At 36.5% G+C, this 22796-nt stretch overlaps 1 protein-coding gene and 1 long non-coding RNA gene across 3 annotated transcripts in view; one reads left to right on the forward strand and one right to left on the reverse strand.

Moving 5' to 3' along the window:
• The window catches only part of LOC149780558 (uncharacterized), a 181293-nt gene that overhangs the window by 110353 nt on the left and 48144 nt on the right, over window positions 1-22796 (forward strand). The gene's annotated exons all lie outside the window — the stretch shown is intronic.
• LOC149780559 (uncharacterized) lies at window positions 6692-20853 on the reverse strand. The gene is made up of 2 exons (XR_016415104.1): window positions 20494-20853; window positions 6692-7117 (listed from the first exon to the last, which is right to left on the reverse strand). It is a non-coding gene; the product is annotated as an uncharacterized LOC149780559 (long non-coding RNA).

Below are 22796 nucleotides of genomic sequence, written 5' to 3' on the forward strand. Positions count from 1 at the left end.
ATAAAGCCACTAATGTGTTAAAAGTGCTGTTAAACCCAACAAAAACAAACAAAAGGTTCTCTCTTTTCCTCTCACATGTAATATTTCACACATCCATGCAATCAAACCTGGATAGGGTTCTATTATCAGGATCTATTCCTGGCTCAGTGGGATTACATAAATTGCTTTTCCACTTGGAACAGTCCTCTTGTAAATTGATTAGAGTACTTAAACACTACAAAAATCTTAACTGTCTGCACATGGTTTTAATCAAAGCTTTATCCTGCTGTTGCTGCTGCCCCTGTAAAAAGATCTTGTATGCATACCAAGATACCACTGTAGGTGGTATTTTTCACCATTAGGAAATAATGATGCTTATGCATGATTGTGCCCCAACCCCCCAAATTTCTGCTGGTACCATACCTGTTATAGGTAACTTGAATCTTCCTCATTTTCAAGTTATCTCCAGCATTCCTGCTATGAAGACGAGGAAGGTCTCACAACTTTTCAAATGTTAGAAGATGATGCCTTGTTAAAAATTGGTATGGTTGAATTATATTGTTGATACCTTTTACAGAACACTGAGTAAGGATTTTCTAAACTGGATAGTTTATTCAGTTGATTGGAACTGATTGCAGTAAATGGGGTATTTTGTGAACACTGCAAAACATAAATGTGCTATTCCAGACTGAATCTTAATCGTATTTGTCAATAAAGATGACATTCTGAATGTCCAGCAATTGGCAATCCAGACTAATTCAAGATTTATTTGATTATATGGCTGTGTTTGATTGTTTTGACAGGACCAAGTAGTAATATTTCAAAGGTGCACAAATATGCAGATGGAGAGCTTTTATGGATAGTTTAGTTTATATTATATGCACCTTCATAAAATATTGAATGTGTTTAAGGCAGGGCCAATAGATACACTGACGACTTTTGATTAGATGCTTAAAAATTTTTTGTCCAGTTTTGAACAAATTTTAAATGTTAGGATGTTTATTTGTGTAAAGTATGCAGATTTGCTGCTCATTTAAAGTCATGCTTATAGGATGAAATACAAAAAATAGTATCTTTTGTTTCAGATGTTTTTAATTCACCTCTTAGTTTCCTTATATTTGGTCTAACGTGTAGCAGAACATTTCATTTTAGTCATGAATTACTGGATTTGTTTGAGAAATAAGTTTGATATTTCACTGAAGTGAAATATAATAAATATTTTTCCACTGCTTATCAAAATGTATTACTGACATTATTGTATGAACTTGTGAATGACTCTTATGTGGTTTTGTGTTATATTATGGCAGCTTCGCACATGGGCAACTCAGGTTCAAATCCAGCAATGGGCAAATACTTTCTTTTTTTATTTGTTGTTTTCCCTTGAATTGGGAAGGATAATTATGTTACTGCTTAGAGTTTCTTAGCAAATATATGCAGAATACAGCAGAACATAGGTGGCAAACTGCTGATAGTATCACATGGGAATTTAGAAATAAATTGTTACTTACGTGTATGTACATGTTGCTTGTATTTAGGCAATTCAGAAAAAAAGAAAATTTTCTTTCTCTGAGTGAATAACATATTTGATCTCATATGTGAAAAATCTTCACTCGCTGGATGAAATATGTTGCTTATTTGGAGTAAGCAAATATTGTATGTATTTTGATTATGATGTATTTGATGATGCAATGTATTTTGAGGGGAATTAGGTACTTGTTAATATATTCAGCATTTTAAAAAACTATCTTCATTTTCCACTTGAGTTTGTGATAGGTTTGTCACAAGTATTTGGGTAATGTTATTTCATTATGTATTCGGTATGTAAAACCATAATGTGTAGATCATACTGATTATTTCATTACTATGTATTCAGTATGCAATGACTTTGTACCATAAAGTGTATAGATCGTACTGTTGCTGTTTTTCTTATTACTGTCTTTGATGAAATGGCTGTTGAATTTGTTTAATCATTGGACCAGTGAAGTGTGCCTAAAAAGCACAACTTGTTTTGTAAAATTTTGTCAGTTATCCTGACAAAACCCATGTCTCCCTTTGGGTTTGGATAATTGACATTTTACAATACAAGTAAATCAAATTACATTTATTTTGAAGTACATGTTTTCACAGACTGGTAGATTTCAGGTCACATACCTGTCTCTATGTAAACCCTTCATGTTCAGAGACAAGCAACAGTTGAAAGAAATTTGCATCAAAGTGTATTTATAGCACAATTTGACAGATTTAGCCCAGGAGTAATAGTGAAATTTTTTAAAACATAACTTAAGAAATAGCTTTCAAGCAATGATTTCAGTTGAGCTAAAGCCTACCTTAGCAGACGTATCAATTGCAGATACTTTTAAAGGACAACATTTTGGAACTGACACAAGTTTACCTTCATATTTCAACCCTATATCAAAACCACATATCTATAATGGACAAAACATTGGTCTTTATTACCAGTTTTACTGTACTTGAAAAAATTGGTAGATGTGATATTTATGGTGGGAACAGAATGTACCTAGCAATGTGCAACAGGACTGTTACCTTCAGAAGCACTGGTCCGCAGGGATCATAGAACAGATGGGCTTCTTCACATGAATGAGAAATGAGCTGAAATAACCTGCACCATAAATTGCTTCAAGTACGGATAAAACCAGTTCATTTAGAAGCAGAAATCAATTTCAGGAATTCTTTCTTCTAATTTTTTCTGTTTATTTTTTTTACGGGGGTGGGGGTGGGGTGGAAGAGGAGTGCTAGGATCAGCAGTGAAGAATAGGGATGGTCAGCCATTTTTGTGCCATATCGTTTCTGTTTTCTAATCATCCTCCAACTTTTTTTTTTTAAGGATGTTACCAAATATATTATATTATTCTTTCTTTCAGGGAGTGTTGTATATTTTTCATGCAGCAATATTGCATGTTAATTATAAGTTTTTATAAACAGATGTTTGGCTGAAAATGTTGTTGTTGTGTGAAATTCTGTTGTATCTTCTCTAAGGGCTATTCCATTTATACATACCCCTGGGGGGGAGGCACATTAAAAAAATGGGCAACCACCCATAGAAGTGATTTTTTTCTACCACCACCAGTCATAGCAGTGAATTTTGGACACCCATGCCCATGCATCTTTTGATATGACATGGCATGGAAGTGATTATTGTTTATTGATGACCATGCATGGAAGTTTTTTTTTATTTGCTGTCCATGGGGTAGTGGTATGTTTAAATGGAATAGCCCTAAGGAACTTTTTAAATAACAAGTTTAATAATAATAATGGCATAAAAGGAGAACATTCTGCTGAAGCACCAGATCAGAAAATAACACATTTCTTGTACATTTAATAAAAAATATATAAAAATGGTTTGACTTTTTTTGTTGCAACTTTTTGTACCCCTTTGAATATTTTTATATAAAATTTCTCATACGTCTTGCCGCATTAAAGACAAGCTCTTTTCCGATATAAGTGAGTGATATTTAAATAAATTGGTAACACCTTCTCCACATAAATGCTACAATGTGGACCTAGTTCCTTCCCATGGATTTATTCACAGCTGGGATAATTAGCCCTAATTACTTAATCTCAAACAGAAAACAGTAACTATTACTTTCTTTCTTTGATTTGATTTATTATCAATTGCTTTCCTTTTGGGATCATTTGTTTCTGATGTTCAGGTGCCTTGGAGTGAAAATGTGCAATGCATGTGATTTCCCTCAAGGGAGATGGTTGTCATTTTTCATGGGTTCATTTAATTCCAGGCAGTGTCAAAGAAAGAATAAGGAAGATGGAGACTTTTGGGGGAAAAAATAAAATAAATTATCTTTAAGATTATCTGTTGAAAAATATTGATTTTGTCAAGTTGTTGTGTGGATAATTAACTACTCTAGAAAAAAGAGTTAATTGTTGGTATAGACTGTTTTCTTGTTGATGTAATCAGTCATAAAAATTATTTCCCTTAGTCTCTCACAAGGAGATCTGTGCATAAGGTAGGATCAGAGAGTATCGTTTATCATGATTACATGTGTGTAATTATTGATTTATCTCATTTGATGCTTTTTAACATGAATGTTGTAATTTAGAGATACAGCAATCAGGATGGATCATATGTGTGCCTTGAACCATTGCTGTATTTATTTTAAAGCTTACCCTATGGACAAGTGTTGTAATCAATAGAGAGATTAGCTTTTCAGATTTTTCTTTTAAGGTTAAAACCAATTGTTCTTAGGTCTTGCTCCAAAGAAACTCTCTTCTGTTTGAAGTACAGTGCTTATAATATGAAACTTAAACAACAAAATGAAATGGAATGTTAATATTCATTGCACATTCCATACTAGATGATTGCATACTCTGATCCTAAAGTATCAACTCACTTAAATCAATGATCTGGCTAAAAACATAGACTTTGATCTGCCATTGTATAATGCACTGGCAGAGGGTCTATGTTTGTTCTTATTTATTCTTTCAAATTGTATAGTTCCAGTTCAGTGCCTTAACCATCTAGTGAAGTATCAATGTGAACTGGCATGGATTATTACTAAAAATTATGTGTTTTGAAGGATTTAGTGCTATAGATCAATAGAAGAGGATTTATACCAACTGGATACAAAGGTCGGGTCAAAATAAATTTATAAGTTAGTAACAAACAGTCCAATAATCCACATGTATAGCAGGAAGACCCTCTAGAAGGAATTGTGTCCTCATACGATTGTTCTCTACAACCAGGCATTTTAGAAGGAGGAAGAGGAAAAGGTGGAGAAAAATTTGTTGTTTGAAGAGAAACCCTGTTTCAACACAGTGCATGGGGTGCATAACGGCTGGCTGCATTGATAGACCAAACCACATAATAGCAACAAGGATATAAAAAAATTGGAGAGAGAGAGAGAGAGAGCAAGAGAGAAAGTGTGTTGAGAGTGTTGGTGGGGTGTAGGGGGGGGATAGGGAATAAACAAAGTGTGTAATAATAATTGTACTACATGTATTTGCTAATTTATATAACATTCATGATGCTCCCATGTGTGGTAAAGATGAATAATTACTGTAACATTTATGATCTGTTCACCTATGAGTTTCCGAAAATTAACTGAATTATTTATATCTATTGTCAGCTTGGCTGATGTTTTGATTAGTCTTTGGAAGAAAGGGACAGCTGAAACCAAATATTGTGAGTCCTAACAAAATGTATTGTATCGGAATTCATGTTTTAATAAAGTGCGTTATAGCAGGGTTTCTGTGGCCTTATGAAGGTTTCACTGTTTGATTTGTTGAGGACGCTAAGATGAGGTGATACTTGCCTATATACCCTATTTCCGAGCTCTCAGCTTCAAGGTCATTTAAGATACACCAACGTGGGTGGTATTACAAAAAAGCAGACAGACATAGCTCTAAAATGATACCAAATAATCTGGAAGTTCTAGTTGCACTGCAAAATACAGAGGGAAAAACCTCATTTTTTGGACCCGTTTTTTTCCCCCACCCAAAATTCGCTCCTGGTCGGAATGCGATTTTGTGTCCGGATTTTAGACCTTTTGGCCTCAGATCTAAGGCAGACCAGTCTGAACTGCACACAGACAGGTGAACCTTTGCAAAAACTAGGATAAGGTGGGCATTTGGAATAAAGAGCGGTCTCCATACGGAAAAAAAACAAAAGAAAACTCCAACTTTTACCCTTCTGTTCATGCGCAAGCAAAATAACCAGTGGATAATGATGTTTCTAATACAACTAGGCATTAGCCTCATGGAAAATCTGTTGAAGGCTGATGTATTCAGAAATAGTCCCCCCCCCATGTCTTTCCTATGCACATTTCAGGCAAAAACGACAAAAACCTCTGGGGCCGAATGAGTTAAGGACATTTTGAACACCTTTTTAGAACAATATTTACGTATTTAACCAGGACCCAAAGATAGTTGATTGTCAAGGCTCTCGACTTTGCAGATCACTAGCAGCTCACCTCTGTGGTGGTTTGAGTCTCGGCTCGCAGAACATGGACATGTGAGAAAGCTTGCCACCAGGTTGGTGGTTCTTTCAGGAATCTCCCTGCACCAAATATACTGGCAGCCATGTATAGCATATCGTACTCTAAAATGTAGTGATGAGAATCGGTCAGAATTTCATCATTGATAATTGGTTCCACTTGACCAACTGATAATTGATTAAAATTGGTTACTAAGAGCAAATTTTACTTTTTGTTTGCTATGTAATTATATCTTTGATCAAGAGCTCAAAAATGTTAATAATATCGTTTAATGACATGTACACTTTAATCTGATAAAATATTGAATGTTTTTCTCATATATTATTTTTGTTTGACAACTTTGTTAAATGAAAGCAACTTTTATGGCTGATCAGTTTTATGTAACAAATCTACAAATGATTTTACAACAAATCATCAAAATTTTGTTTTTAAATCTGCAGTTTAAAAGCAGTCATGGAATCGTCACTAAATGGGTATGGTATGGTTTTATATTTGTGAAGGGAATAAATAATTCAGATCGCCTATAGTGGACTGAAGTCCTGTACAGCTTATCATTTAAACAGGAGTACTTTGCATTTTGCATGCAGCTAAAATGAAGTAGTCTCCCTTTCCACACAATTGATTATGGAGCCTTAAATGATTATCTTACTGGTTCGCACAGCCAACTGATGGTTGATTATAATCGATAATCAGAACAACGCTAGTAAAATGGCTAAAATCCTAAAAACAACAACCAAAAGAAAACATATTTAACCTCTGTAATGAACCCATATCCGGCAAATGACAAAAATATTGTGTACTCATTGTGTTCAGGTTTCACTGGTATCACAGCTTGGCTTTTCATTTAAAACCAAATATTCAGGTTTAATACCACAATGTTTTTTTTCAACAGACAATAAATACATCAGCTGTAGCAGCTGCTTCTGTTTATTTTATAGACTCCTTTAGTTCCTCACAATTGCAGATAAGAAATGTGGAAAAGACAGAAAGTGATTTATACCATCCTTTAACAGTGTTGTTTGAAACATCAGTTTCCTTTAAAAGAATGTTCTTTCCTGCCAACTTTAACTGCTTGTACTGCATAGCATCAGCATTTGTTGGATCATTCCCTGTACTAATTGATTCCTCTCAAGAACATGCATGGATTTTATCAGTCTTTCTCTTTCCCACTGAAATAATAGAAGATGAACACATTTTAGATCTGTGTTTGAGAAAGCCATGAGGGCGTATAAGTGGGGTAATTCCTTGGGGGCAGAACGGGCCTATGGTTTTTAAGGGGGGGTAATTCCTTGCGGGTAGAAAGGGCCATCAGGGTCTTTAAGTGGGGTAATTTGGGGGGGTGGAAGAAAGGGTCATGAAGGTTTTTAAGTGGGGTAATTCCTTTGGGGCAGAAAGGGTTATGAGGGTTTTAAGGGTATTAGTTCCTTTTGGGTAGAAAGGGCCATGAGGGCATTTAAGTGGTATAATTCCATGGGGCAGAAAGGGCCACATGGGTTTTTACATAGGGTAATTCCTTGGGGCAGGGGCAGAAAGGGCAATGAGGCATTTTAAGTCAGTTGATTCCTTGGAGGCAGAAAGGGCCATCATGGATTTTAAGTGAGGTAATTACTGGGGGGGGGGAGCAGAAATGGCCATGAGGACTAAATGGCATTATTCCTTTGGGGGTAGAAAAGTCCATGAGGGTTTTTCAGGGGGTTAATTCCTTAAGGGCTGTAAGGACTTGTAAAGGGGTAATTACTTGGGGACAAAGTTCCATGAGGACTTTTAAGTGGGTTATTTCCTTGGGGGCAGAAAGGGCCATGAGGACTTTTAAGTGGGGTAATTCCATTGGGGGCGGTGCAGGTGGGAATGAAGGTTAAAATGTCACATTCATACAATATGAAATTTAGAGTGAAACTGGTTTATAAATGACCCAGCAGTACTAGAAAATATCCTCTATTATAGACAAGTGCCCTTTTTTTAATTAAAGAAGTGGTACATTTAAGATGTGCGTGAACATTGTCCACTGCAAGCAGTTGAGTTTCCTATGAACTGAAATTGTTTTCCCCATTTTGGAAGTAATCACTGTGCCTATTGGATGGTGAAATTGTGGTATTCTTAAATTAATTTTATAGCAATGCTTGATTTAGCCACTGGTCCAATATGCCATTGCCATTGTATTCTTTTGCATGGCTGGCAGTAATGAATATTTTGAGCAGTAAGTCCAGTCGGCCAGATAATATTTTTGTCAGTATAGTTTGTTTTTTCTACTCAGAAATAGTAACAAATCGAAACACCAATGACACCTAAAAATAATGCATTGCTAAAGTCTGTCATTGTTTATTTACTTTATCATTCAATTATTCTGATAATAAATCGAGGTCCCATTAGTTATTAATCCTGTCAGGAGAAGATATCTACCAGTCATAACATTTCATATTTTTCAGTCAACACAGTGGCTGCACATGTCGTCCATTACATATGTACAAGCATGTTTCCTGTCTTATGTGAGAGCCAGTAAGAATCATTTAACGGGCCCCCTCAGACACTGAAGTTTCTCTGGGGGTGGGGATGGGGGGGCTAGCAGCTGTCCACCTTAGGTAACACTGTTGGACAATTTTTTTGACTGGTTTCTTTTATATTTAGGTATAAATGATGTGAAATTTAATGGAAGGGACCAATAAATATTGTCATTTATGAGTAGTTGGTCCTTTTTTTCTTCTTTTTTTACGAGTTGTCCCCAAAAGCAGGTTTTACTATCACATATTTTTTTATTGTAATTTTGGAAACAGGTCAGTGGGGGCCTTGAGTCTCCCCAGTTGACCCAATTATTGTGCCTTGTATTGTATTCCAACTATGATGGCTGTTGTTTTGGCAGTCATTTCATTTTCACCACTGATGTCAGATGGAGTTATTACCCTTGGATGAATGCCAGCTTACAGATGCTTTTCCACATCTCCGCAAATTGCAATTGAATGCAACACTGATGAGCAGCCTAGCAGACAAATTATGACACATCCAAGGAACAAAGGAATTTAGAGATTATTTTTGTGTTTTATTGTCAGATTTCTTGAGGATTGGTAATTAAACCAAATGCAAAATGCTCAAACAAGTTGCCAAGAGAGCAACAATCTGCAGGCTGTGATGCTTTTTACCTCACCTTATGAAGTAAGGGAGAGCTATTGTACTACCATCTGTGTCAGAGTTGATGTCCACACATAAAAAATATGGATATGTACATCCATGCTGCATCTCAACCATTCTTTCTTTGTTCTAGGCAGCAGTTGGGAGCCGTTTTCATAGGACCTCCCCCCACCCCTTATATGTACCGATCAATTGTACATTTGTGGGCAAGCTTTTGCAATATAGTCAGGATTTTTTGCACACTGTATAAATACTTGTTAAGAAGATGCTTCTTGATAGGCACTACAGCCCCATCATAAACTTGGGTCACCGTGACCCGTATTTCAGTCCTCACTAACATGGGTTAAATGTTGTTTCAGGGTTATTTTTCAAATCTCAGTTCATGGTAGAATCAAACTAGATGATTGTATGCATGTATGTTACATTTATACCATTATAAAAAGTTAAAAGTGAAGCACATTTCACATTTTACTAGCTTAGGTTATGCTTTTTCATTTAGTTTATGACTACATATTTTGTAGCTGTACTGGTCATGAACCAGAACTTATGGCATAGTCTATTGTCCGTCTGTCCATTAGCACATACTACTTCTCTGAAACTACTTTAATGATTGTCTGGAAACTTTAAACACACATTCACCCCATGGTCTAGTTGGTCCTAAGTGCTGTTCAGACATCCAAAATGGCTGCCATGTTAGCCATCTTGAAAATCTTGTTACTCATCCTGGATGGTCATATAAACATGGGCTTTTGCTAAAAAGATTTCTCATGATGTTTTGGTTCTAAATGAACTTAGTACTGATTTGCCACCCAACATTGCCACTATCTTGAAAATATTATTGCTACTCCTAAATAAATAAATGATCATATCAACACAGTTTTCAGTAAAAGACTTCTTGTTATGATGTCCAGTTGGTCCTGAATGAAAATGGTGTAGGTCTGATGTTGATTATGCCCACCAAGGCAGTAATCTTGAAAATCTTGTTACAGCTACTTGTCCTCAATAGATAGTCATATCAACATGAGGTTTTCACTAAAAGACTTCTTATGATGTCTAGTTGGTCCTAATGAAAATGGTGCCAATCTGTCACATACACATTGGTGAATTCAAAACCTTCAAATTCCTCATCGTCATCATTATTGACAACAATATCACACCATTCTTGTTTTATACGTTCCCTCTCTTCTTGATTTATCTTTACAAGATCAAAATTGCCAATATTTTCAATTATTTAGTCCCCAGATGATTCCGATTCATCATCAAATGAGTCAGACATTTTGGATGTACTTGGGCGACTTCGAAGATTTTCATTTATAAATCCGAAGAAAACAACTTTCTTGTAAAGAACTTACCTTAAAGTCTGAATGTATCCAAATAGGATGCAAATGAATCAGTGTATGATATAAATATTTACTATAGGGGAATCCCAAACAATGATCAATCAGAGAATTTATAGCCAAAACGAGACATGTGAGACCAGGATACCGGTCATTTCCTAATGTTAGTAATCACATTAACCATTTTGTTAAAGAAGACCATAAAGCCAATGAAAGTATGTGAAACCATGTGAAATCTGGGGAAGTTTATTTCCAGGTGTAAATCGGGGCCCCGAGTGGTCTAAAGCACTCACATTTATAGATCACTACCATCTCACCTCAGTCTGCGTGGGTTTGAGTCTCGGGCTTGGCCAATATGGGTACATGAGAAATTTTGCCAGTAGCTTCTCGTGGGTCACTGGTTCTTTCCGGGGTGACCACGTCGTCTTCCTCCTCCATTTATACTGGCCGCCATTTATAGCCTATCTTGTGCGGAAAAATGTCATTAGACCCTACAACAACAACAACCAGGTGTAAATCAGTCATCTGAGCTTTCTTTTGTAGAAAATCTATATGAGCTCAGGTTTTGTGCCATACTGAAACAATTTATTTATCATTTTTCTTCATGTATTTGATGAGAAATCTTGCATCAGAAGCTTGTGCAAATTTAATGAAATTTTAAATAATCCTTTTGCTAATATTTTATGGTTTTGTTTGGTTTGGTGTTATGGCACAGGAACACAAGTAGATTATTCAGTTTTGGGCTATGGCAGCCAATATATATAGTGGAGGACAAACCTTGAAGAACTTTGGACCATTGATCCACAGAAAGCTACTATCAAACTTTTTCACATACCCACATTGTCCAAGACTTAAATCCATGAGGACATAGGTGAAACGTCCATGATCTGTAAAGGCAAGTGCCTTGGACCACTTGGCCATCTGGGACCCCAGGTTATTTAGTGCAAAAGCGGTTGAGATAAAGTGCCTTGTGGCAAGGACACACTATGGTATCCAACTCAAGTTGATCCATTCGTCGGATTTGAACCCAAGCCTTAATGGTCATGAATCCAGCACTTAACTGCCGAGTCCTCGTCACCCTGTAATATTTGAGGGAAAATTCGTCGCATGATATTTTGTAACTTGAGTGTAGATATTTAGCCAAGATTATGGCAAGGAAATGTGCACCAACTTTGAAGCTTTTGTAAAATGATTTTTACTTGCTTGGATTCTGCTTATATAAAAATATACATTTTGAAAAAGTTGAACATGCTGGTGTTTAACAAATGATTAGCCTTAAAAAAAAAACTGATAGAATTGATTCATCCAAGATTGAGAACATAGACCAACATTTTAAACAGTAGTAGTATGGAAACCTATTTACATTTTAATGGTGGTTAAACAAATCCCACGCCTATTCTTTTTGCACAGAATTTACCTGTCAGAGTCATACCACTGACTTATAAAAATGGTAGTAGCAGCTGTCTCGCTTGGTGCTCAGTTTTAATAGGCTGAATGTTATGCTGGTTGGCCTGGTGTCAGGATAATGTGACTGAGTGGGACATGATGCTGCATGTCTGCGGGATGATGCCCCAGTGCCAGATGTCACTATCAACTGCCACACTGCAGACATCATAGCAATAGGACTCAATTTGTTAAAGCTATGTCCAATAGACAGGCACACACCAACACACATCAGATTTAAACAAAATTTAACAGACTTGCCTATTAATTATGAAACATAACCTACACACTTTATTACTAAAGTTGATTTTTACACTTAACACGAAGTTTAATTATTAGATTTAGATCTTTAGACAGGTTTAGCATTCAAGGGGAAATAACTGCTGCTCAGAATTTGCCAGTTCATACTTAAGCCCACATTTCCCCACACCTTTTCTGTGTAAAGTATCAATATCTATTACATTAATTTGAATTCCCCACCAGGACATTGGCAGGAGCATATAGGGTTAGCCTTGTCCAGCCATCAAGTCTTGGTTAAGATTTGTGTTTAGGTCACAGGCCATTTCAGGCACTGTAGTGGGGCATCACTGTTTCATTAAAACAGTTCTATTTTTAAAAAATCTGCTTTGAAGATCTCTTGGATGGGATTGTAAGCTAATTCTCACTTTAGGGCTATATAACCTTACACACTGAAATTATTTCAGCAGGATTATTTTTTTGAAAGGGAATGCCTCCTTGATAGCACAAGCCCTGAGTTTTGGCAATGTGCTGTTTTCATTAGTACAGGCATTTTATCAGTATTTAATGGGACCTCCTCCTGGGAACCCCTGTGTTGAGGTGGGAGGCTTTTTGAAGAGAATGCTATTCAGGTGTAGATGATCATTACATGGTTGATTTGTCTTGTTACTGATAGCTTTGCAACCTGATAGGCATGCTGTGTGAAGCCAGAGTGTGGAGTAACACCTCTGATGGATGATAAGATACCATAGTTTGCCCTATGTAAGATGCGCCTAACTGTGAACAGTGTGCACCAGAGAGTCTTGGACTGTGGTAGGGTTAGCCTTGTCCAGGTGGTCTGCAGAAAGGCAATGGAACAATGAAGTGACTGAACTTTGCTTAATAAAAAAATACAGGCTTATCCTTGGTACTAAAATATGAGTTGTATGCTTTTATTGGTAGAACTAAAATGTTATTACGGTTTTTTAATATATGTAGCACATTTATGCAGAGTGCTTTACAATAGTTAGCTAATACAGTGGTACCTTGACTTATGAGTGTCCCAACTAACGAGTTTTTTGAGATACGAGCCGTCTCTCGGCCGATTTTTTGCTTTGAGTTGAGAGCTAAAATTCGGGTTATGAGCCAGTTTCAGATACCCCACCGCTAGTTGGCGCAGCGAATGCCAGAGTGAACGTCGCAACATCCGCCCAGCATCCGGTGTCTCACTCGTTCACTTTAAGCAGTTAGCTCGCAGTGGAAGCATCAGTGTTGTGCTCGCATTTGTGCTTGCAGTTATTTTGCAAAGCTTCGTTTTTGCAACCATGGATCCAAAGAAAGTGAGTGCGAAGGACAGTGTTGAGAAGAAGAAGCAAATGATGTGCATTGAATTAAAGAAAGAAGTTATCGAAAAACATGACCAAGGTGTGCATGTAGTCGACTTGGCGAAGCAGTACGAGCGTAGCACTTCTACGATCTGCACCATACTGAAGGCACGAGCTATTTACGCTGATTTGCTGCAGCAGACCCCAGGCACTTCAATGGGGCTGGTTCGAGAATTTTAAAAAGAGAACCGGCATTCACTTCGTTGTCAGGCATGGTGAGGCAGCGAGCACGGATATGAAGGCAGCTGAGGATTACCTCAAAACCTTTGCTGGAATTATAGCAGTAGAAGGATACATCCCCCAGCAAGTCTTCAACTGTGACGAGACAGGACTCTTCTGGAAGAAGATGCCAAGGAGGACGTATATAACGGCAGAGGAGAAGAGGATGCCAGGCCACAAACCCATGAAGGATAGGCTAACCCATGCACTGTGCGCCTATGCGAGTGGCGACTGCAAGATCAAGCCACTGCTCGTTTATCATTCAGAAAACCCCAGAGCCTTTAAGTCACATAACATTCTGAAAGAAAAACTGCAGGTTATGTAGAGGGCAAACCTGAGGGCGTCGGTCACCAGGCAGTTTTTTGGGGATCCGGAACGGATTAATGGCATTTCAATTCATTTCAGTGGGGAAAATTGATTTGACATACGAGTAATTTCAGTTATGAGGTCCATCACGGAACGAATTAAACTCGTAAGTCAAGGAACCACTGTAGTACAATCAGTAATGGTAGGTAAGATCATTAGGTGATCTGCCTAAGATCCTGGGCAGTGTTCAAGTGGTGTGTGTAAAAAAAAAATGGTGCGGGAAACACTGATTTCTTTAATTACTGTTTACAGGCCAGATTTCTGTGCTGTTTTAACTGTTTAACAGCATAGACCCTGATGGCATTATTTGATGGCAGAGCTGGATCTTTGCTGTATGTTCTACATTGCACAATAGAAATGATAGAGAATTTATATTGCTAAATATTTTACTTTTCGTAGTTATGGTCTCTTTTTTAAAAAAAATGGCTTTCTGATGCCATGCCCAGCTTACACCAACAGCTGATAATTCCAGATTACTATGATACAGTAGCTGGCAAGTGGCAACAGCTGATAATTCCAGATTACTTAGATAAAATAGCTGGCTAGTGGCAACAGCTGATTGTAGAAGAGATCTTGCAGGTATGCTCCTTTCATATACAGAATATATGCAACAAGTTGAATAATTTTCTATGCTGGACTTGCAACCAGATGGGTGCAGGTTTGAATCCTATTTAAGATCAAGCCAGGTTGGCTGTCATGGTGTATCGCTGGGCAAGCACCTTTTCAACAGTCACTTCTGCACAGTATAGACCTGCATGTGCCATTAAACAATCGGTCATTCTGATAGAATGAAAGGGAGATGTCCAGTGAGTAGCCTCTGACAAAAACTGTACTGTTTAAGTGTTGAGCTTTCATTTGAAAAAAGGGCCTTTGAAGGCAGTTTACCAAATCATGTGTACATCTGTTGGTCACTAGAATATTGTTAGGAGTGATAAAGAATGAGTGGCAAAAGATTATCTCTCTTTGTGTCTTAATAGGACTTAAGTAGGTATTTGTAGTAATTTTGTAATTTCTGGATCATTAATTCTTACACCACACTGTTATCTTCTACTTAAGTATTCAGCAAATTGTTTTCTTTTGCATAGATATGAATTATTTTTTACAGATCATTATTTCTGTATATGTCAAGCAAGACATAGTCCTGTAATTTAAAACTTTACATTTTCTTTAATCAGCCAATGGAGTGTAATTAACTGTCTTCAGAGTTGCTCAACGTGAATGACATGTCATACAAATATTCCACCTTTGAATTTCCAAGGCATGGTATATCAACAGCTATTTCAATGTAAATACATTAGTGTGACAATTTGCATGGACTGTTCAACAGCTTATGACTAGGTATTGACTTGTATATACACCATTTTGTGTAAATACCCATTGTTTACTCTACCTTTATCATACAAAAGCCTCATCCACTTGACACATAGTGAAGAGACCAAGTAAAATATTTCACCTCACGAGACAGACATAATGAAATAGACCCTAAAAGGTGTCGAAACTAAAGCATTTGTAAAGGATGAAAGGTCAGCGGTTGGAGGCATCATCATTGTATACAGGTATGCTTAATAACATATCACATGGCTATAGGTAGTTGTCCTTGAATAGATGTTGAAATGTAAGAAATGGTAACAGTAGTTGGTTCTTTCTATTTTCCACCTGAATGCATCAAGTGGAAAATGATCACAAAGTTATCTTTCAACATCCCAGATGTTGAGGTATTCTAATTGTTAAAGACTTTTTAAACTTTACTCATTAAAGAAAGAGGCTCTCTTGGGGCAGTAGAAAATATGTGTATGTATGTGTGTGTGTGTGTGTGTATGCATGCATGTATGTGTGTATACGTATATGTTTGTGTATGGATATGTGTGTGTGTATATATATGTTTGTATATATGTATGTGTGCGTGTGTGTGTGTATTTACATATATATGTATATAGTCTTAAGGAAGATTAAAGAGGAATAAACATGCCAAAAACTAGGTGCAGCAAGTATTAGAAACTGGCAAAGCACTACTGTATTTCTATATTATGATTAAGTTCATTGATTTTGGTTTTGATAATGCAACAGTGTGTATAGAACTACTTTGTTTTGTATTGTTTTTTCTTTGTAGTTTTTATTTGTTTGTGATGTCTGCTATAAAAAAGAAGGATCCATAAATCTTGAAAGCACTTGGACAATTTTCCCATACTGCATCATTTTTTGTCATGTTGTTTCATATACATGTGTGTGTGTGTTTGTGTGCATATGCAATAGTGCACACTAGGACAAAAGTGCAATGCTAGTGGGTTACCTGCAGTTTTTATCTATGTACCGCAAGTCTTGCCCTTGTGGCCCCTCCCTTTTTTCATCAGAAAATTTTATTAAAAAGTATGCTTACTACTTTTCATTGATGGATGTCCATCCACGTGTCTGTTGGCACTAGCAATGGTCTTTGTTGCAAAAGGTGGTAAAACTAAAATGGCAGTAAGTATTAATTTAAAAACAATTTATTTTCAGTGAAAACATTCAAGGTTTATGGTAAACTGCCAAGTTGCTATGTAAAATGTCAAACAGCTTTTAGTGTAACATATTTTTGGGATTAAAGTCACCCAGTTGCGAGGGAGATTTAATTTATTTTGAAGTTGAAATAATGACAAAAAAGACTAAATTGAAACAAATGCACAATTTGTCATTTAATTAATAATTTGTTAGTTTGGAAAGAAAAGTATTTCAGAAAATACATGTATGATAAGCTCTCAAAATATTCTTTTTCCTAAAACATAACTTACATTATTAACTAATCCTGGTCAGCCAAACCCATATATACTCTATTTTAGGTTCACCCATTTCCAGGCTGGTACCCATTTTTCCATATCATTAGTACCGTGTGCCCTGAAGGTCCATAACACCAGGTAGATTTGAATACAGGTTTACACAAACATTCTTGTAAACAAGACATAGAAGTGAAAGTGTTACTTAAGTGTGTACATTGGCCGAGCGTAGAAGACAACCCTTTTTTAAAATACAAATCTCTTTTTAATTTAATAGATGACTTGACGGCTGAAGAAATTGATGCCATTGGTGTTTTGAAGAATTCTTCCAATCACTATGACTTTGTTACTACCTGTTCAGAGTTATTGGAGAGCTTTTCAAACGTTGTTGAGGATAGTCTTATAGGTGACCTGCAAAATTTGTCATTTGTGGCAGATGAAAGCACTGAAATAGACACCAGTAAACACCTTGTCATATATGCTCAGATTTTGTCTGATGACATGAAACCTTCAACAAGATTTTTAACAAATATGTAATGTTTAGATGCTTCTGGCGAGGGGATTGCCTTATTGGCTTTAGCCACATTATATAACTAATATTTTCATAGTGTGTTTAAACAATGTAATTATTTGTTTTAAACTACTGAAAAACTGATTATTCGCTTGAATAAGACTCATAGGTTTTGGATTTTGACTCGCTGTTTTTTGCCTTGATGAGTCAAATGACTTACATGAAGCCAGTTGTAGATAAAACACTGAACACTTTCAAATGACTTGAGACCAATAAGTTTTGCTATCACACCTTCAGCTACAGATTTTCTAAATTTGGGTAAGATTTGTTAAAGTAAAGAAGGGTAGTGCTTGTAAATACTGTGTGATTTTTACATACAATTGCATTTTGAGCTCCAAATTGGCAGTATTTTTTTAAATACAGAATTTGGTAAAGTAGCATATTTACAGCATGATGTAAAGCAGCATATTTACTGCATTATATAAAGAGGTTTATTGGAAAAAAGCAACATCAGGAAATGCTTCATTGTGTTAAAAATACACAGAACTATTTTGTCTTGATATTGCCCCAGCTACAAGCAGTCCATATGGTGCATTTAGTTAGTATAAACTTTGATATTGGGGTAAATTTTAGCTGTTCAATCTACAACTTGTTCTGTACCACATAATCAAATTTGCCCTAAAAAGCTTCTGTCACTTAGCTATTTCATGCATTCTCAATGGCATAATTAATGTATTGATGATCAGATTTGATATGGTATTGCAAGTTTGTGTTGTGTGGTCTTCACAAAATATACCATCCAATTTAAAGACCTGGATTAGTTTAAAACCACAGGTGAAAATAACCAGTTCATTTTGTATATACTCGCTTAAAAATAAGATCCAACTGCAAACTTCATACCCCAATCTGCCATCTCATATTACATGGGCATATCTGAGTCTGTGCAGTGTGTTAGGAGTAACCAGTAGAACCAACAACATAGATTCTGATCTACCAGTGCATTATGTCATGGCGGATCAGGGTTTATGTTGTTGCAGTTCTTTTTAAGAACTCTGGTTCAACTGTGGTGGGACATCCATGTTCCATGAAGACATTTCTGGTTGTAATTCTGTTGGCACAGCAGTGCAGATAAATTCTAGTTGTAACTCTTGTTACAGCAGTGGGGATAAATTTTGGTTGCAACACTGTCGTCACAGCAGTGTAGATAAATTCTAGTTGTGATTGTTGTTACAGCAGTGTGGATAAATTCTAGTTGTGATTGTTGTTACAGCAGTGTGGATAAATTCTCTTTATGACTTCAAAATCTATAGATAAATTCAGTTTAGGGCCACCCCTCCTAAAATATATGTGATTTCCTATTGCACTTGTTTCAAAATTAATGTAGGCAGGTCATTTTATTTTTAATTTTTTTCTTCTCACAATGGAGGTGCCCCCCTTAAAGAATGAGAGCTTCTTGTACAGCTGCTTTGTCTTTCTTTGTCTAGAGACTATTAAGCAGCTGTAAGTTGTAATCTGGAGTCAGAGGTTACTACGCTTTTAACCCATCACAGGTAATATGGTACATTCCTATGCAGATTTTCCACTATCCATAGCACTGCCATCTGCCATACATGGTTTATGCCATTTTACACATAGGGTGAGAGATTACAATCAACAAAGCCAGCAGCACCTTATTATTCCAATCTCCTAGTGGCCCATTACTAAGCCATAGTCTGTAACCTCATTTCACCCACAATATTGATCAGTTAAAATGATTTCAATGGGTTGTTGTGGTTCATAATGTGAGTAAATATTAGTTTAGTGTGGTTTTGGTTAAACATTTTGCAAGTTCAGAGTATGAACTGACAATCAGCCTGACAGCTGGGTTGTAGGAAGGGTGACTTGCATGCACTTGCCTGTTGCACAACTTGTGTGCATGACGTGCCACTGATTAGTTTTTATGAGGGCACAAGGGGATTGTCTGAAGCTCTCATTTTACCAGCAGAGGAGTTAGTTATGCTTACATTACAACCAACTCCATGAACTTAACCTGGATAAACATACTGTATGGATACACTTTTCTAGTAGGAATGTTACATACATTTAGGCCCCGTGATAACAGCAGTATCTCCTACTAGTGTACTACTGGTTTGTATACATCACAGAATGGATTATAAATTATGTTTGGACTTGCAATCAGGTATGATTTCTCAAGTGAAGTTACTTGTGTTTTCACATGTTATACTTTGTCAGATAGGTGTGGTACTCAGCATGATTGGGTATTATGCTTTTTTATTTATTTTTAAGCTATGAAGTGTCGTTAGTCTTTTAACATTTGGTCCCCTCCACTTTAAACCAGATTATTCCACTTTCTTAGCTATTGTTTTTCGACATCACCAATTTTTTGAGTATCATATACACCTCACATGCAAATCAAACTGCAAAGACTAAATCTGCTGTCACTATGCACCAGAAGATCTGGGAAACTACAGTTTGATAGGAATCATCAGTAGAACAAACAACATAGACCCTGATCTGTTAGTACATTTTACATTGGCACATCAGGGTCTGATATTTGCAGTTGGATTCTACTCACATTCAAGTATGCATCAAAGTCTCATGATGTGTTAACGAATTGTTCTCTTTCTTAAATTCTAAACTTGAAATGACAAGGTTTTGGGGTTAGTTTTAAAAGTATTAATTTATTTATATATTTTTTATCCAAAACTTTTTAATTAATTGGTTTTAAATGTCTTAAAGATATGAATATATAGTGTTTGCAGTTACTGTTGGGCGGTAGGCCTGATGTTGATGTATTTGTCATAGGACAAAATACATTGGTCCTTCTGCCCATTAGCAAATTCTGTTTAAATACTATTTTAACTAACAATGTGTATGCAAAAAAATCTAATTAAATTTGCTTCTTTAACATACTTTTTTTTGTCTCTGATGTTGGGCTGGGCAGACATCTTAAATTGGCAGGTCTTATCCAAAAAAAAGTTGGAAATGCCATTCGTTGATGCTGGAACCTCCTTCAAGTCTACTTGGCCAGACATTGAAAGTCATCACAATGGGATAGGTTTTGCCCCAAATGGAATGCTCAGCACAGTGTTATTGTCTTGTTTCTAACTGTTAGTGATCAAGGATAATCAGGTAAATGGTACATACTTACAAATTGAAATCTTGACAGTTTGTTTAGTAAAAAAGTGTACAAACCCTGTTGTTATGTACTATACATTCTGTTCAAGTGCATGTTGCTGCGGAAACTTGAATGTCAGTGCCCATCAGTGGAATCTAAAATTTTTGTTGTTGTTGTGAGGCCTACAGCTCCCATGAAGGGTCTTCGGTTTACATTTGCATCGGTCCTTCTGGCCTTCAGCATTCTTAGCACTTTTGAACAGTATACATTGGAATGTGTTATTTGAGAGTTTCTGATTCATTCAGTTATTTTTAAATGCCATTTAGCCTCCAAATGACTATTTAATTTCCCTATGCATCCCCCCTCCATTTTTAGTGATATTTTATTGTAACCAGTTGGAGGACCGCAGCAGCTCTGGTGGCCTAGTGGTTAGAGCATCCGCCTCAGATGTGGGAGTTTGTGGGTTGGAACCTGTGCCGAGTCAAACCAAAGACTTATAAAAATGGTACTAACAGCTGCCTCATTAGGTGCTCAGCATTAAGAGGTTAGTGTTAGGACTGGTCAGCCTGGTGTCAGGATAATGTGACTAGGTGGGACATTATGCTACATGTCTATGGCATGATGCCCCAGTGCTAGATATTTAAACTGCCACACTACAGACATTGTAGTGATATGACTGAATTTTTAAAAAAAATGTTAAAAATCCAACACACACACACACACACACACACACACAACACTTTAACCAGTTGGACTCATTTACAAGCACAATAGTTCCAAACCAGGGGTTAAAATAATTAGTCTGTCAAGATGAGTCCAGCTGCAAACTGCACAGACCCAGATCTGCTACAGCATAATGCATAGGCAAATCTGGGTCTGTGCTGTTTGTTAGGAGTAATCAGCAGAACAAACAGTATATACCCTGATCTTCATGCGCATTTTGTGACAACATATCAGGATCATTGTTGTGTGCAGTTTGAATCAACTTTTAAGCAAGTACAGTGGTCCCACTCTTATAAGGCCACCCCTTCTGCACTGGGAAAGTGGCCTTATAAGACAGGTGTCCTTTCCAGAGGGTGACTAAATTTTTTGTGAGAAGTATATGTAATTTACGAAGTAAGAAAGCTACATACCTTAAAGCATTTAATATCTTTGTTTAATATTTTTGTTTAAAAATAACATTAATTATTCAAAGGTTCTTCTTCTTATAATAATAGACTTATTTCTACTGAATATCATTAACAGTTCTTATTCTTGGTGTAAGCATGATATGCGATAAAATTTTTCATTGGTTTTCCTCGACAACAGTCCTCTTGGACAAAATTTTTACGAGAGAAGTTCTCCCAAATTTACTCTCAGGGACTTCTTACACTTGTTTCTCTTGCAGAAAAGCTTAGACTGATTAATATTTTCAATGTGGCGATATTAAAACAACGAAATTTAGTGTGGGAAACACGCCCCTTATTTAGCGTAACCAATGAGAATAAAATATATCTGCCGCCTTTTTCCAGAGGTGCCAAAGTCATTGTCAACTTAACCTTGTAGTTTGAGTAACAGTGTTCTGCGATCTTTCAATTTTGACATTTACACTATGGAATTAAAGTTAGCTTTTGTCTCCACCAGTCTTTTTTTGGCTAAATAAACGAATGCTTAATTAAGAATCAAATTCTCCCCTCAAAAGACATTACCAATCATGGCAGCATGGCAATTTGATATGCGCCTGTCCCCATAAATCTAATCGTTTTCTGGTCTCAAGACTAATGTGTTCTTCATTGACCACCAGAAATTTGCCCCTTCACATTCCTTTTCATTCTTTCCATTTGCTCCATTTTCCCAGTGTTGCTGAATAACCTCCTTATCGGTTACGACAGTGTTTATTTGAGTCTTTTCAACATTAAATTGTTTTTTTATATAGTATTTTCTATGTAAAATTGTTCGGCAAGTCCCCACTCCCCGCCTCACCCGATGTCGTCAAGTAGAATAACCAACTTCTAAAATAATACGTCTCTTGCTTACTTGATGACATGTTAATGTTTGGTAATGATTTATTCGTATGTTGCTAACTGTATTTAATTATGTCGAGTGGACGAAATGCCTTCTCCTAAAGGAAGCAATAAATGTGTTGTCTTGTGATTTTTCTGTCTTTGGTACCCTGATTTGTTCATGGTTAATTTCTGTGTGTGTTAATGCACAAAATCTATTTTGAGCCTATGATGACCCTGTTATGATCTTGACAATTTCGTCCTTTTGTAATCATGAAAGGGAAGAACTCGAAAGATGTGTGAAGCCCCAAACTCTATTATAACATTGTTGAGCCCATTTCCTGTAAACGTTGACTTTTATAGAGAATGATATATCATTACTCTTTGTGTTACATGTA

Source organism: Sinohyriopsis cumingii, chromosome 16, assembly GCF_028554795.1.
Source record: "Sinohyriopsis cumingii isolate HCF-2022 chromosome 16, ASM2855479v2, whole genome shotgun sequence".
Lineage (NCBI taxonomy): Eukaryota > Metazoa > Mollusca > Bivalvia > Unionida > Unionidae > Sinohyriopsis > Sinohyriopsis cumingii.